This window comes from Petromyzon marinus, chromosome 8, assembly GCF_048934315.1.
Source record: "Petromyzon marinus isolate PM22_M1 ecotype Great Lakes invasive population chromosome 8, UKy_Petmar_22M1.pri1.0, whole genome shotgun sequence".
Lineage (NCBI taxonomy): Eukaryota > Metazoa > Chordata > Hyperoartia > Petromyzontiformes > Petromyzontidae > Petromyzon > Petromyzon marinus.
Window position 1 is genome coordinate 11477319 of NC_133674.1, and position 16745 is coordinate 11494063.

Genomic DNA, 16745 nt, shown 5'->3' on the forward strand with positions numbered 1-16745 from the left:
CAGTCGATTTCAGTCGATTATGCAAGCTTGGAAAGCATAGCAATGGGAAATATACAAATTGTGGTGATGTTATGGCCAATACAACTATAAGTTCTGATCATGGTTCTGAGCGAACTGCGTCACGAACCCACCACCCAATTTTATTCCCTCACAGTCAGCAATTGTGGTCGAGTGACTGAGTGGGTGTTTTAGTCGCTGGTCAACAAGAGTACTTTATATACATAAGGCAAATAAAATATTGCATCAAGTGTACTGCTTCATCATGTAGACGAAAACAAGATCAGCTTTACTTTGAGAAAAATCATGCTGGGTTATGGGATGAACTTATTTCATCTGAGCATTGCAGACTCACAAACTTTCAAAAAGAATGTGATTGAAGGTTAAATGGGATCTGGTGTGTTCTTGCATAAAGCAGCATTCACTACAAGCGATAAGGAAAATGTGCAGACTGGATGACCTCAGCTCTCTCTGACCCAGAGCACTGCTCCTATGTTTTCAGTAATACATTTTGGACTAAACATTGGATTGAAATGTCAGTAAGATGGAAACTTGAGGACTTTTCTCTACCTTTCCCAAATAGAACATCGATATAACATGTTATTTTAGCTGTGAGATCTTCACTCAAAACTGCTCTAGAGGAGTTGTACACCCCTAGCTGCCACTGCTATTCAGAATGGCCTGAAATCAAATGTATCGTTCCGGATGACCACTGCAAAGTATGATTTTGAGTTTTTATTATAGTGTGCTGATCTTTAATGGTGAATTGAAAATGTTTGATACTGCTACTGATACTCCTGCTGTTATGGAGTGACTCATGCAGCCAGCTATGGCTGCAAAGTTTGGTCGTACATGTAATGTATATCGTTTATTGTTAAATTTGAATCACAGTTCCTATGATCACTGTTACATTGTTTTTATAGATTTATTTTGGTGACTTTGAGAACGTTTTGGTTTAGCCATGTTTGTTTGTTGTAGTACAGAGTTAGCCTGATAACTTTAATCTAAATTGTCTTATGGTTGTTATTGTTTGACTTGCATCCCACTGGGATTTTTACACACAGCGTTGAAATACGGTGTTTTTTCTGGAAGACTTTTGCTGTTTTTTTCTTGGATTTTTCTGTTGCGCAGTCACTTTTAGATGTTTCTTGTTCATGTTTTTGTTTGTTGCGGTTGCACCCGAGTCAAGAGCCGCATGGCTCACAGGGCTATCTCCATATATATAAAAGGCAAGTTGTGATTATGTGTCTGTTCAAAATGTTTAGCGTACTTCCCGACATGCAACAAACTTGAAATTTGCCATGTGGGTACTTTCCAGACTGTACACCATGCAAAAAATATAAAAATACACTTTTTTGGGGGGGGAGCTCAATAATGCATTTATTTTTGCACGGCAAGTGAGCTGTGACGTCAAATCTGTCACGTGACCCGCGCATGTGGAAGCATAGCGCATTGTAGTGTAGTGGTTAGCGCGCCGCGCTACGAACCCCGGCGACCCGAGTTTGATTCCCGCTCACGGCCACCACCGGAGACGATTATTTTAACCGGTCCTGGGCCTCCCCTAGGTCGACTCAGCCTCAAACGAGTAACTGGTGTGGTGTGTCAACATCGCCACTGGGGAGACAAAGTCGGCAGGCCGTGGTGAATCCAAGTCCCAGGCGAAGCCGGATAGTCAAGCTAGTACCTAATAATATGAAACAAAAATATGACTGCATTGAAACTGATTACCTTTTCATCCAAATTTGAATAGGTTTCCCAAATGCGGTGTTTTTATAAAAAAAAATATTTACAGTAATCACAGTAATTAAATAGTTTTACACTTACGTGTCATGCTCTTCATCATATGATATGGTTCATTAGATAATTTTTACATTTATGCGTAGTATATCCCTTTAAAAGATACTTTTGTCTGATTTAAACCATTTCATTATTTTTACCAATTATCAAAATTTATCGAATATTTTTAAGAAATCTAAAATATGCGGCTCAAGAAATGTCTTGAATTGATCAAATCCGAAAATATGCAACGCAGAAAAGCTGCATATTGTACTCATAATATCTTGATGACTCTTGATGAGCACACACATTCCTCAGCTGATATTGATAAATCATCATATGTACAAAGGTGTATGCTCATGGCATGAGCACGTTCTACCAACATTCTATTGGGGTGCAGTGCTTGGGTTGGTATTCCCTGATTGCAATAGTTATGGGACAAGGTATTATATGCCTCATTCAATGTATTGTTCTATCTTGCCCTACATTGCTGCTCTTGGCTGTTCTACACAATCGCCATTGTTCATTTTAAAAAAAAAACCCATTAATGTAAATCTTGACTTAAAGCTTTCGTGACTGCGGGAATTCGTATTCTTCGGTCTTTCGGTAAAGTCACGTTGATAGGTTAAAAGAAAATAACAAAAAAATAACAAAAAAACTACGACGTTTCGATCGCAACGCAAGCAATCGTCATTGACGTGTCGATACATGTTGGCTTGCTTTCCCTCGTTATCTAACGTTTTAAGTTAAAAGTTAGAACACTTGAAAACATTATGATAAATTTCGATTGTATAATGTTACAATGAAATCAACAGCAATTTGAAAACCAAACTGTGACCGCTGAAATTAATTGCAGTGGAACTGAATACCGGTACAGAGTGGGATGTGATTAAATCTCCACAAACAACAGAGCAGCTACAGCAGCCACGTGTTTCCAAAGATATGTACATGACAAGCAATCATGGTCTACCGAAATACAGAATATTTAAAGAGAATACAATTACACGATAGTCACCCCTTCATGCGCATGACATGGGTGATTTCACAATACAAGGACATTGAAAGGTCATCTGACTATTCGTCATGTAGCCTTTATTGATACGTATCGTCAAGCTGAAAACATGCATTAGGTGCACAGCAAGCAATCTGTGTATATTTAATTTATCTATCTCAATAATGGGAAGTGTATTCACAGCATTCATTGATTTATTTTAATGAAAATAACATTTTCATTCATTAAGAACAAGGAGACTAGCATGTATTGTCAATGTTGAATATGTTTACGTGATATCTGTTGTAGAGATGGTATGCAATCGTTTCACTCACATCACATTAATTTAACAACATGTATTTGCATATGTAGGATACACTTTAATGCAGCGAGAACTAAAATATTGTCACGACCCATTCTCTTCCAGCAGCAGTGCTAAAGCTGTGTGGTTCCAGACCGGGTTTCATCTACTAGTTGTGGACGGTCGTTATTATTAGAGTGTCTGTCCTTCTGGTTTGCGTTTCATTCGAGGACTATTTAGTCTCTGCCTTGCATTGGTAGAGGCTGTTCTCAATTAAGCCTGTGAAAGATATGCAATGCAATTCATGCAACATGTTCATAATCTCTGAGTAAAAATATCCTGACAAGAAGAGCATGTAGCTACCCTTAGAGAGATAGTCATTTCACCCTCACTGATTCAATACGTAGTGGTTCACACGAGGGAGGCAGAGACTTCTTGGAGGCAACACGTTTATTACTTTAAGCCCTAAAACACGAAGGGGCATAACTGCCCCTTCACCAGCTTCCCTCGGGAGGTATCTCCTCCGGGATAGCTAACCCTAGCTCACACGGGGTGGCTATCTCGGACCGGACCCTGGCTCGGGTCATGGTCTTGTAGTCGGGCAGGTCTTCTCCGGGTGACGGCTTCTGTCTTCAGTCTTGCAACAGTTGCCGGACCCATTCAGGGGTCCGGCTCATATTCCCAGTCCCGGGGCTTCCTCCGCCCCTGGCCACGCCTCCCTTCTCGAGCCTTCGAGAGGGACCTGGTCCCGTGGTCCCCCTAGTCCCCTCCTTGGGGCCCTTTGGCCGGTACCTCTGGTCACCAGGCCTCCGGGTTCACCTGGGGTGCCATGACCCCCGGTGAACCCCTGAGCCGTCCCTGGCGCTCTCGCCCCCTAACCGCCAGAGGCTGGCACCGCATGAGGCTGGTGTTAGCGGCACGCAACGGGCCTCACACAGGCCGGCTTATGCCTCGTGCAGTGGCCTCCACCGGTGCCACTACATCGACAAGCTTACTCTGGACCGGTTCTGATATACAGTGTCTCATCTGACCTTGCCTTTAACAATTCTTATAGACCTTGCCTATAACATCTGGCAATTTTTGAGCATGAATTGAAACAAGCCTGACTCTTGAAGAGACACATTGTGTCGAAGCAGGTGCAGAGTTTGCTTCTATTGAATTAACGCTGGTGAAATTATGCACTCCAGCATGGTCGTGGGACTGATGGTTGTTTTCTTTTTATGTGAAGTGGCATATGTGAAGAAGATGCCATTGTCTGCTCAACTATTTTCTAACATACTTAGTACTCTGTATATGTCACCTTCAATCAGGCGGTGCTGCTACGGTTAGCACACTGGACTTGCAGTTCAGTGAGCATTGGTTTGATCTCTCAGTGCAAGAGTTGAAACAATCGGCAGGTTTATTAAATCCCCCCCACACCTGTCCACCCACGAGTATAAAGTGGGTTCACTACAGTTAGCCAATTGACGGGTTGTGTGTGATGAGGTAAAGTGGGGGATACTCCCACTTCTTCCAAGACATCCGGCCAGTATGGAAGCGTAGGCCAACATACCCTCGAAGGGCTGCTTCGAGCTCTGCCTAGTGGATGCCCTTCCTCCAGAAGTGACGTGAGCAAACAATTGCAGAGCTCAGTTTAACGCTTAGGCTTTCGCAACCAACTGTAAATGTTGTGGATTCACTCTTCAACACACCGGTGGGCTAAAGTAGTGAACTATTTGTCTTTTGTCAACGTGACACTTTTTTGCTGATTGGCCGTGTCGGGTGGTGGAGGGTTGCGACACATTTATAAATAACGCGATCTAACCCAAAAACCTTTATTATGAATTGCAGAGCTGCACCTTTACTGTCGCTACCTCAATAAGCTAGTGGCGTAGCATGGTCTTCTCCAAGAGCCACATTTTTCAAATCAGTCCATATGGATTCCATCCAAGACGGTGATCAAATCCAGACGTTGTTGTTCGCCATTACTAATGCAAGCAGCTATGCGCAGGTGCATTTTTAATCGTTCACATATCACACGGGTAAACAACGCACACTAATTGAATGCACTTGAAAATGAATACTGTATAATTAATAATACATGAACGGACGTCAATATGTGCTGACTGTGCAAAACCTAAGCTACGTAAAGAATGAAATGGAGCCTTATTGGCAGATATACTTTACCAATCAGGCTATCACTGCTGTAGTAGTATAAGATGCTTTGCCTGTCCTCCAAAATACTTCACACATGCAGTTATGTATTTCCATGCTTACCACTTAAGAGATTTGAGGAAATGTAAATTTGAATTGAGATGTAGACTACAAAAGGTGAACTGTATAAGAACGTGATGATTCGTCCTTACGAACGTTTTGTTTACACACATGTTTTTTAAGTTGTCCACTTTTAAATGCAGTGGCTATATTTTTACAACAACTGCTCTCCTGTATAATGTGCACCTATGAGTGCTGTAAATTACCATAATATAACACTGCAACATGGAAACACGGTGATATGAATACACGATTCACATACCCATAATAATAAATGACAAACATCTTCAAGTTTTTTCATTGGGCACGAAAGTGATGTACTATATATTTTAATGAAAGTAAATTGGAAATGTGACGTCTCATGTCAAGTATAATATGTAAAACTGAGATTGTTTTACAATCCTGAGTAAAATGAATCGTTGCTCATAATCAATGTCACATGTGTGGCCATAAGGTTACATGGTTTGCATGTAATGTTTTCCAACTTGTAAGGGTGGGTCACACGTGAGCTACATGTGGTATACGCCAGTGTAAAACATATCGCAAGTGACATGCATACAGCTTTGTTTTTTTATAGTATAATATATATAGACTGGGCAACCATCCCAAATGTCCATGAACAGCCATTTTTGTCACTCCACTGCTGGATGAGGGCAATCCCTCAGTTATTAGACCATAGTGCAGATTGATGAAGGCAGGGGGCAAAAATATGGAAAAATAGCACAACAATGTATTTTTATTATAGCGATATGGAATCTACACCACGAGCTGGATGGCATCACTTTACTGCGAAAATTATGTAGGACAAGATTAATTATATTACAGTTGTGATATAATCACAGTTGTGATATCATGAGTAGTGTAGAGTAATTCGATTGATGAACTTTTTTATGTGAGTTACGATCTGATTTAGAGCTGATACCGTATTTAGTGCACTCATTTATTTCATGAATTCAGGCCCGAATGATCCATTTGGGGCCCTAAGCATTTTATCCTTATCGCGGTACTCCGGGACACCAAATAATACAAAATGGCCGAGGTAATTAAATATTTTATTTCTGGGACACTATTTTTTACAAGGGTGTACTTAACTGCACGACTGAGGTACCAATCAATCTGAAATCAGTGCTACTCCGTGATGCCGAAACGCAGCGAGGACGATTTCGCTGAAACCCTGAACGCTCGTATGCACCATAGTGGTGCATCGTGTGCAGCTCGTCGAGATGAGTCGATTGCCGCATCGCCGACCATCAACAGACTAAAAATGACTGGATCACGGACATTATGCGAGAGCCAGGTACTATGGTACCCCAGGGTACCGCTATAAGGTTAATTTGCTTATGCCTAGTGCCACTGTTGGGAAGAGCACCATCCCATACTCCTTTCCGTGAAGAAACACGTAGATGTGATTCACATTTTGGTGGAAGACATCCGTCCATAAGCGGTCGATATTAGGCCAGGTAGAATTGACATCCACCTGGCTTTTCACTTATAATCAGCAGGCAAATCTAGAGGCCATTCACATTTTGGACATATCTATCAGTGGATTCTGATAAAGCATTGTTTTTGATCCACTATCCATGGTAGGCATGGCAATGGGCATGCATTTGTTATGCTCAAATCATATTTCCCATGTTGGAGCTGGCTGATATGTTCTCTTATTCAAAGCATCCTCATTCCAAAAGGAGTGTTCCTTGTTTGGAGAGGAGCAACTTCAATTTAGGCACAATTCACATCTGGGGAATCCACCAGCCAGGCATGTAGACATAAATTCGGGCTAAAATGGCAAGAGCTAACTTACACTCCGATGTGTTTTCAGGTTGTACCATGTGTTGTTTGGCATGATATCCAACTGTTCGTTCCACATGCTTGCAGGTTCTTCGGAAACTGAAGGAATGATATGGCCTTCCCTGAAAGAAATCAGTTCCTGCAGAAGCTCCCAGCACTTAAGACTGAATCGGCAGACGTAATGTTAAATAACACACGGTACAACCCGAAAACACATCTGAGAGTTAAATAGCACCACTGCATGAACATATGTCGTGGTAACTGGCTATTTACTAGGTGAGGGGCAGAATTTGACACTGAATTTTGATAAAAATATAACATAGGAGAGGGATTACACAAACACACAACAGCAGACAGGGTTCGTGGCAGAAACAATAGGCAGAGACTTTGACAGACACAAATATATAAAGCGGAGGAGAGACAGACGTGCATAGAGTGAGTCATTTTGGTGGATTTCTGGCAGATCTGCTCGGTCAGCTTGAAGATTCCAGATGTCAATAGGATGGAGCAGCCTCAGCATGGAATGAGCTGATTGATTGGATTTTCTGTTTGAGATATTCTAGAAATCCCCAAAATATGTGAACTGTGCTCTTAGTCTTTAAATAATTGTTACATTTGTGCAGGAAAACACTTTGATTTGACTTTCTATGAATATAAAATAACTGTACATTATTTGCTAACTTATTATAAATATTTATGGTATTTTTAAAATGGTATTTGACATGCCTGTTTAATATATATTTGGAGTAATTGTCATAAACGGTTGATATATATAATAGTATCAATGTTTTTTTCACATTTGCATTAACTTGCTCTTAAGGTCATTACTAGCCTTTTTTACGTAAACCCAAAGTGAAGCCAATGGCAAAGCTCCATCTTGATTTAATAGTCAAACAACATAACAGATGCATTGATATTTATGGCTACAAAATGCCAAATTAAAAAGTGTATTCGTTATTTATTTTAATATGTAGGTTTAAAGTATGTTGACGACAATGTTATTGATAGTGCACAGTATCATGGTGTCCCATATTTCAGTTGCTTTTTCCTCCCGAAAAAATAATACAGGGATTTTGACCTCCCTCCAGGTCACAGTTAAAATGTTATACGATTACAATTAACGTTCATGTAATGAATGTTCATAATATAAATACTGGGGAATTTTCAACTGACGTAACGATTTTTCAGTAAACACATAGGTAGTGCTATGTGCTTGCCGAGTCAGGAATTTCCAATAGTCTTCAAAATCTGCAGTTTTTGTGGGGCCAATGTAAACATTGTTTGCTGATCATTCTTCAGGGAGCTAAGGTTAAACCAGCAGCTGGTACAAAAAGGTGCACAAACATTACTCGGTGTCAATATACAATGGTAAACAGCCAAAATAAATTCCCCACTCTGACATGGCCAGAGGAGCACCCACAGGTTAAATTCCCCTGGATGAATGCTGTATTTATATCATGACCTGGAAATGCTCGGAAATAAGACTTGGTGTGTTTTTTTACTGTGGTGATCCAGCCATATCACCTGCTGGTCAATTCACAAAACAGCCAGGGACAATGATTTGCATTCACCTATGCTCTTGGTGACAAGTATAAAGCTACAATGAAGAGACATGGCAGGAACACAGACCCTGGATACAAGAGTCTCGGAACACCGAACAAGTAAAGGACAAATGGGAACCCTTTACTCTATTTAATTAATGATGTGGACATAAATGCCCACGAGGGGAATGTTGTCGCTGGCTTTATCAAGTGTGATGCTGTCATTCATGAGTTCAAAGTGGTTCATCATCTATAGTCCCATGTTAAATAATGACGTTTTCTGCATTGCATTGTTGAAAGTACACCTCAAGGACTCACATCTGCACTCTTTGCTGACAGCAGTAAAAATTCATTTCATGTATTCTAGTCTTGGGAGACCAACATACAGCATAGCGATGTGTCAAGCTACCAGATTTGTACAAATGTTTTGTGCTCTAATAGTTTGTCTTTAAGCTCCAGTACTATTTGCATGAATCTGTACGTGCAGTGACGTGTTTGTACTTGCAAGTTGGGTTTTCTTCACAAGGCTTGTTCATATTGGAGGCCAGTAATTATAAATGAATCATTGGTTGAAACCTGCAATTATATTTTTCCAGATGCTGTCTGCTTTATTAGCGTGCTTTCAAAATGAATTCATCATACTTTTTTGTCACTAATGATACTTAAAAAGTAAGATAATTGAAGATCATCTTTTTTACAAATGTATTTTTGAACATTAAAAAATATGCTATATAAAACGATGAGTGTGTATCTGCCTTTAGAACAACAGCAACACGGTCCTTGAGTTAGTATGCAATGTCCAAATTGAGCACGCCAAGATATCCGTGTGTGTGTGTAATTCACGACAGTATTTTAGGTGCACAGTTTCGTGGATCATGCAGATTGTGTGAAATTAAAGCAAGTGGGCTTATTAATCCACCTGTCTGAACCTTGGAGTGTTACTGTATCTTCTAATTTGTGTGGATTGCCTCTGGGCATTTTTATTTCCTCACATGTGTAATTGGCCAAATATTCCTATTGAATTTACATTATGAGACCTCCTTTGCCAGTAACAAGATATAGTAATAGGTTTTACCCTTTTAACTGGCACGAAAAACTGACACCTTTATTCAAGGCATCATGTCTGCAATAACCGCAACACAAGCAGTCAAAATGCAAACAAAAAGACAACTATATTCTTAGCTCTTTCGGTAAAGTCACATTGAAGGGAAACAATAAAATAATAAAATATATATAAAACAATAAAAAATTCTCACGACGTTTCGACCATAACACAAACGGTCGTCATCAGGTGTGTCGGTTTGCATAAATTTCTTTATTTTTAAACGGTGTATTTATTTATAAAAACCATCAGCGCCACGTGCAGCGATTTGGCAGTTTATTTAGAAGGACTAGTCCATCTATGTTCAGAAAAGAGGAGGGGGGAGACGAAAAATTAATGTATGCTGTCTGAAAGCCACTGTAAGCGTGAACAATCAATTAAGACCTGAAATGGTTTATCAAATCTTTCCAATGATTGCTAAGCCAGAATCCATCTTCTCGGTTGAAATTGTCTCTGTGCTTGTATATGTGGATAGCCTCATGAACGATTCTCTCATGGTAGCCAGATGGCTTACAAAGAACCTCTGTCTTGGAAAAGTCAATGGCATGTGAGCCTACTGAATTAGAACAATGATCTGCTACGGCCGAGGTGTTGGTCCTACCGTGTCTAAGGTCTGCTTTGTGTTCACGAATGCGGTCCGAGACATGGCGTTTGGTTTCTCCAATGTAACTACTACCGTATATAAATGAACACCAAGAATGTGGGATGAAATATTGTTTTATATATTTTATTATTTTATTGTTTCCCTTCAACGTGACTTTACCGAAAGAGCTAAGAATATGAATTACTGCAGTCACGAAAGCTTTAAATAAAAAAAGACAACCCTGATAATAATATGCACTGTCCTTGAATTTGATTGGTCCACACCCGAGACAGCTTTCTTTAGAGCCTAGTCTCCATTGGTGTTGGACCAGAAGACGCCAAAAGGCGTACAACTCAAAAACAGCACACTATCAGAGTATTGAGGTCTCGGGGTGAACATGATGCCTTGAATAAAGGTGTCAGTTTTTTGTGCCAGTTAAAAGGGTAAAACCTATTACTCTATCTTGTTACTGGCAAAGGAGGTATCATAATGTAAATGCTCACCCCGAGCCCTCAATACTCTGATAGTGTGCTGTTTTTGAGTTGTACGCCTTTTGGCGTCTTCTGGTCCAACACCAGTGGAGACTAGGCTCTAAAGAAAGCTGTCTCGGGTGTGGACCAATCAAATTCAAGAACAGTGCATATTATTATAAGAGTTGTCTTTTTGTTTGCATTTTGACTGCTTGTGTTGCAGTTATTGCAGACATGATGCCTTGAATAAAGGTGTCAGTTTTTTGTGCCAGTTAAAAGGGTAAAACCTATTACTATTCCTATTGAAATTAAGGTGCAGCCCTGCAATTGATTGCTCACACCACTGCTGACAGAAAGGTCTCCATAACTGGGAGCTCGAGATCACCGCTCGATAGGGAATTTGGCCTACTCTTCCACCCTGGCCAAAATATGGGAGTATCCACACTCTACTCGACCTGCCGATTTAACTAACTGGGGTGAACCGTACTGCTGGGTGGACAGGGGTGAGGGGATTTAAGAACTTTTCCCCTTTGTTTAAACTGTTGCACCGGGAGAACAAACCAAAATGGAGACCTCTGGATTACAAGTTGAGTGTGATAACCATTACATTACAGTAGCCTCTCCTCAGTAGAGACAGTCAAACTTAATTTATCCGTGACCAGATTTTGCATGAATTCATTTATCTGGGGTTGGCAAAAAGTTTTTTTCCTTCTTAATATCCGGGGAGCGTGGCCATCCACATATGTGGGCTAAATGGAGTTATTCGGCAAACAATTTAAATTATGCAGGACCGGGACCACAGATATCCAGGGTTATCCAGGGTAAAAGTGGGTGAACAGACCCTAGGACCGCTTCCTGCCGCCAAATCAAGTACGGGTGCAAATGCCAATGCAGCGCTTTTGGCCACTGCATTGTTGAGGTGCTCGCCCTTCAGGGTCTCTCCTAATGTGGTTGCAGGCCAGCTCCATTCCCACATCCATCTCACGTGAAGAGAGACTCTGTGGGATTTGTGCCTGATGGTTGGTGCCTCGTTCTTCTTCACATGACGCTCGAGAGGTGTCCCCACGATTTTTTTGACCACTGGCCACGCCCCCATTCGGTGACGTTTTCGCCACATCCCGTGGGCGGGCGGGGCTCTTCCAAATGTGAGTTTTATTCCGAAAATTTTTTCCAATTGTTCGGAGTTAGCCGTGATCACCTCCACCGCATAAACGAGTGACTCCCCAGTTGGAATCGAGGAACCCGCCTGTCCCCCCCCCGCCCCCCCATTTACCCTGTATAAACGGAATTTTGACTGTAAATGCTACTTATGCATTTATTTGTAATACTATTTAATTCACAATCTGGTGATGTGTACCTTCATGATGGGGTGTGCGGTTCAAGAGAGGGTTTCTAAAGAGAAAATGTTTCAGGCTCGTTTCATTTATTTTTAACTCAGCACATCAAACGCAGGTTGCAGAAAATTGTATGCCACAAGGTTTGCATGGAAACATTGTTTTGTTTGCACAGTCTTGAGGCTAGTTTGTAACATTTCCCATCATGAAGTGTTCTAGATGTACAGTTTGTACATATGCGCCAGTTTCTAGGAGACACGGTTGCCTGGAAAAAAGATCCAATTCATTGTTTTTATTTACTGCTCATGAGGGGTTAGAGTAATATGGTAACATTTTGTAGGCAATTTACTTCCTGCCACCGTGTTACAGTCTTTAAAAAGTTCAAAGTAACAGACAACTGGGAGTTGCAATAAATTGGCTGCTGTGATTGGGAAGGCTGGCATGCCAGAGTAGGTAGAAGCTTCTCGGCTATTTATCGACTGTTCCACAAAAAGGCATTTGATCAATAGGAAGTGGGGTAGCAGAAGTTTTGATGGTGAACCTGTTTCCAAGATTGAGCTCCAATGAGTCAAACTTGATTAGACATCAGTCGAAGCCGGATTACAACAACTTGAATCTTGTTTTAATATAAGTATTTGGGTAAAAAAAAATAGCTGACAGCTACCAGAGGACATATTTAATCAGTGTTTTCAGCTCAGCACTGGGACATTTATACAGGAGGGTGTTTCCCCATTACTGAAATATCACGAGCAAGTGATTACGTGTAAAGTCTCAAGACAAACATGAGCAATATTTTCTGGAACCATGATAGGTTCCACTTAGTACAGATGTTGAGAAATGTAATAGTCATATATCAACACGTGTCACCGCAACAAAGGTATTTTGGCTGGATACCTTGGTGCTTATCTTGGTTGCCGAATTTCCAGTTTGTGTGGATTTGACAGTTGGGCAACCCATAACCAACCAATGTTATATAATACAAGCAGTGTGCATCTTTCATGATATTTATTTGTTGTATGAGTATGCTTTCGCACCAAGGAAAGTACTACAGGTGTGCTGTATGTATGCTTCTGGCATGCAATGCAAATATTGAACGTTATTAAATCAATATAAGTGTTAATAAAAAAATGTTGGCACCCAATGGGGACCACTGTTGGGGTTTCCACTTGCTGCCAATACTGTATGTTGTTGCTTCTGCAACTTAAACATCGGTTAAAGAACTGTGTATGAACATAAACCAGTGTTGATGTTTGCTCCCCACATTTGCTTTGCCCCATTCCTTCTCCATGGCTACTGTTGACAGCCGCTGGCAATTGCCTACTTCCAGTTATATTCATGACACTTTTCCTTGACTCAAATGCTGCACAAAGAACATCATGCAGTTACTGACAAAATATAAACGTAAAAATTATAGGAGACAATTGCAAAACAGTGTCTGTCCTTCGACAGCACACACAATTTGTAAATCCTCAAATATGACCTTCAAGTTAAGATATTGTTCAGCACAATAGGCAAACCTGTTTCAAACCACACATTGAGCGACTGGCCACGAGAGGATGTTTCATTTTGAAATAATTTGGTGAAAACCCTGATGTCTTCATAATTTTATTTTTGTAAGAATGCTTTCACTGGTCCACACAAACCATAAATACCAATATTCAGGAAATCAATTTCACATTCATGAACTGATATTTTAAACTAACGCTTTTAATAAAAGTTACGACATTTCAATCTTCAAAAATCACAACAGGAGTAATACCTAAGGTTATTTATGCAAAAATGACTTGGTATGTTTCACACTATTAAATGATAGTGGCATTTATATCTGTAATAATACAGACCTATGTGTTTTTTTTCTTTGCATAATGCAATATGCAAACTTTTTTGTGTTTTAGAAGCCATAGACGTCAATATCCTAACTGTATAGTATTCCAAACCCCAGTTCGTTCACATAAAAGATAACCTGTATGTGTTTTTTTTAAGACTTTCCTCCTGAACATATTAACAGCCGTGATAATAGAAAGCATCCCTGTATTGTACTGCAAATTCATTGTCATTTCCGTATATAAATGAACACCAAGAATGTGGGATGAAATATTGTATTGTTCCACTTGGCCTGCATGTGTCTATACTGACAAGTTTCAACACACATTAGCAGTTAACATGATCATGAGAGGCCAGTTATTAAGTTATTGTAATATAGCTAGGCACTCAATAATATAATCAGTGTTTGAACTGTAGATGTGACTTTTACATATTAAAAAAAAAACTACACCACGTGAAATTATAAAACTGGTGTCAAATAACGTGGTTTTATATTTTACAGTTTTTCATATTGTAAGTGACAGAGTAACAATCTCTGTAATTTTCACACTTGATTTTAATACACCTTTCATCGTTTTCCATTGCATAAAAAATACAGTGAAGAGGAACCCCGCTTCATGTATGTTTACGTAGACCGCACAATTAGTTTTACTGCAGGCAATAAAACGATTGAATACTAACGATTATTGTTTTGGGTTAATAAGACAATTCGTTTCTTCGAACACAGAAAACGAATGGGAAAAAAACTGTAAACAAAATTAAACAAAGTGACCGAAAGGTGGCGGTAGCAGATTGAGAATGGATGTTTGGTCACCAACACAACATTCAATTTGATCTCAATGCAAAACGCTGACGCCACACTCTCACGCGTTAATGTCGAGGTAGCAAAGCGTTCCCCTTCGCACATTATGGTTCTCGGGAGCTGCTATAAAGACTCGCAATCCAATTTATAACGCAGGACATTAAACGTGAATTAAAAAAACCCTCAACAAACCCCAAACACTGCGGGCAGCAGAGCCACGCTATAGCCGGAGCCACGTGGGGGGGTGGGCGCGGCCCCGCCGATTAGAGGCGTGGTCATGTCCGCGCGATACCTTCCCTTGATTGGTCAAAGTCGTACAAGAGCCCCCCGCCCACGGGAACGAACCGAACTCGCTGTGAATTCTGATTGGTTCGAGTGTCAGCGGGGGGGGGGGGCACGCCGCCCACGTGCGGCGGGGTAACACGCGGAGAGCTCCTTGGCAGCGAGTCGTAGAATCTGTGCTGCTGCACCAGGGTCTTGTGTGTGCTCAGTGCAGTGAGTCGTAGAATCTGTGCTGCTGCACCAGGGTCTTGTGTGTGCTCAGTGCAGTCAGTCGTAGTATCTGTGCTGCTGCACCAGGGTCTTGTGTGTGCTCTGTGCAGTGAGTCGTAGAATCTGTGCTGCTGCACAAGGGTCTTGTGTGTGCTCTGTGCAGTGAGTCGTAGAATCTGTGCTGCTGCACACGGGTCTTGTGTGTGCTCTGTGCAGTGAGTCGTAGAATCTGTGCTGCTGCACCAGGGTCTTGTGTGTGCTCAGTGCAGTCAGTCGTAGTATCTGTGCTGCTGCACCAGGGTCTTGTGTGTGCTCTGTGCAGTGAGTCGTAGAATCTGTGCTGCTGCACAAGGGTCTTGTGTGTGCTCTGTGCAGTGAGTCGTAGAATCTGTGCTGCTGCACACGGGTCTTGTGTGTGCTCAGTGCAGTGAGTCGTAGAATCTGTGCTGCTGCACAAGGGTCTTGTGTGTGCTCTGTGCAGCGAGTCGTAGTATCTGTGCTGCTGCACCAGGGTCTTGTGTGTGCTCTGTGCAGTGAGTCGTAGAATCTGTGCTGCTGCACACGGGTCTTGTGTGTGCTCAGTGCAGTGAGTCGTAGAATCTGTGCTGCTGCACCAGGGTCTTGTGTGTGCTCTGTGCAGTGAGTCGTAGAATCTGTGCTGCTGCACACGGGTCTTGTGTGTGCTCTGTGCAGTGAGTCGTAGAATCTGTGCTGCTGCACCAGGGTCTTGTGTGTGCTCTGTGCAGTGAGTCGTAGAATCTGTGCTGCTGCACCAGGGTCTTGTGTGTGCTCTGTGCAGTGAGTCGTAGAATCTGTGCTGCTGCACACGGGTCTTGTGTGTGCTCTGTGCAGTGAGTCGTAGAATCTGTGCTGCTGCACCAGGGTCTTGTGTGTGCTCTGTGCAGTGAGTCGTAGAATCTGTGCGTGCTGCACCAGGGTCTTGTGTGTGCTCTGTGCAGTGAGTCGTAGAATCTGTGCTGCTGCACACGGGTCTTGTGTGTGCTCTGTGCAGTGAGTCGTAGAATCTGTGCGTGCTGTGTGCAAGCGAGTCGTAGAAGCTGTGCTGCTGCACTTTTGTGCTGTGTGTGCTGTGCAGTGAGTCGTAGCAGCTGCTCTTTGGTGCTGTGCGTGCAGTGAGTAGGAGCTGTGCTGTTGAACTTTTTTGTGCTGTGTGGGTGCAGTGAGTCGTAGAAGCCGTGCTGCTGCACTGGGTGTGCAGTGAATAGGAGCTGTGCTGCTACACATGTGTACAGTGTGTGCAGTGAGTTGTAGAAGCTATGCTGCTGCAATAGGATGCTCTGTAATGTCCGTGAGTAGTCGCTGTACTGCTGCACGTGTGTACTGTTTGTGGCGCAGCTTGTAGACGCTGTGCTGTTGCTGCACTTGAGTCCCGCGTTTGAGTGCTGTCAGCAGAATTTGTGCTGCTGCTGCTGCACGTGTGTGCCGCGCCGGGTGTGGTGCACAGATCAGTTGCCAGGAGCAGTGGTGCCG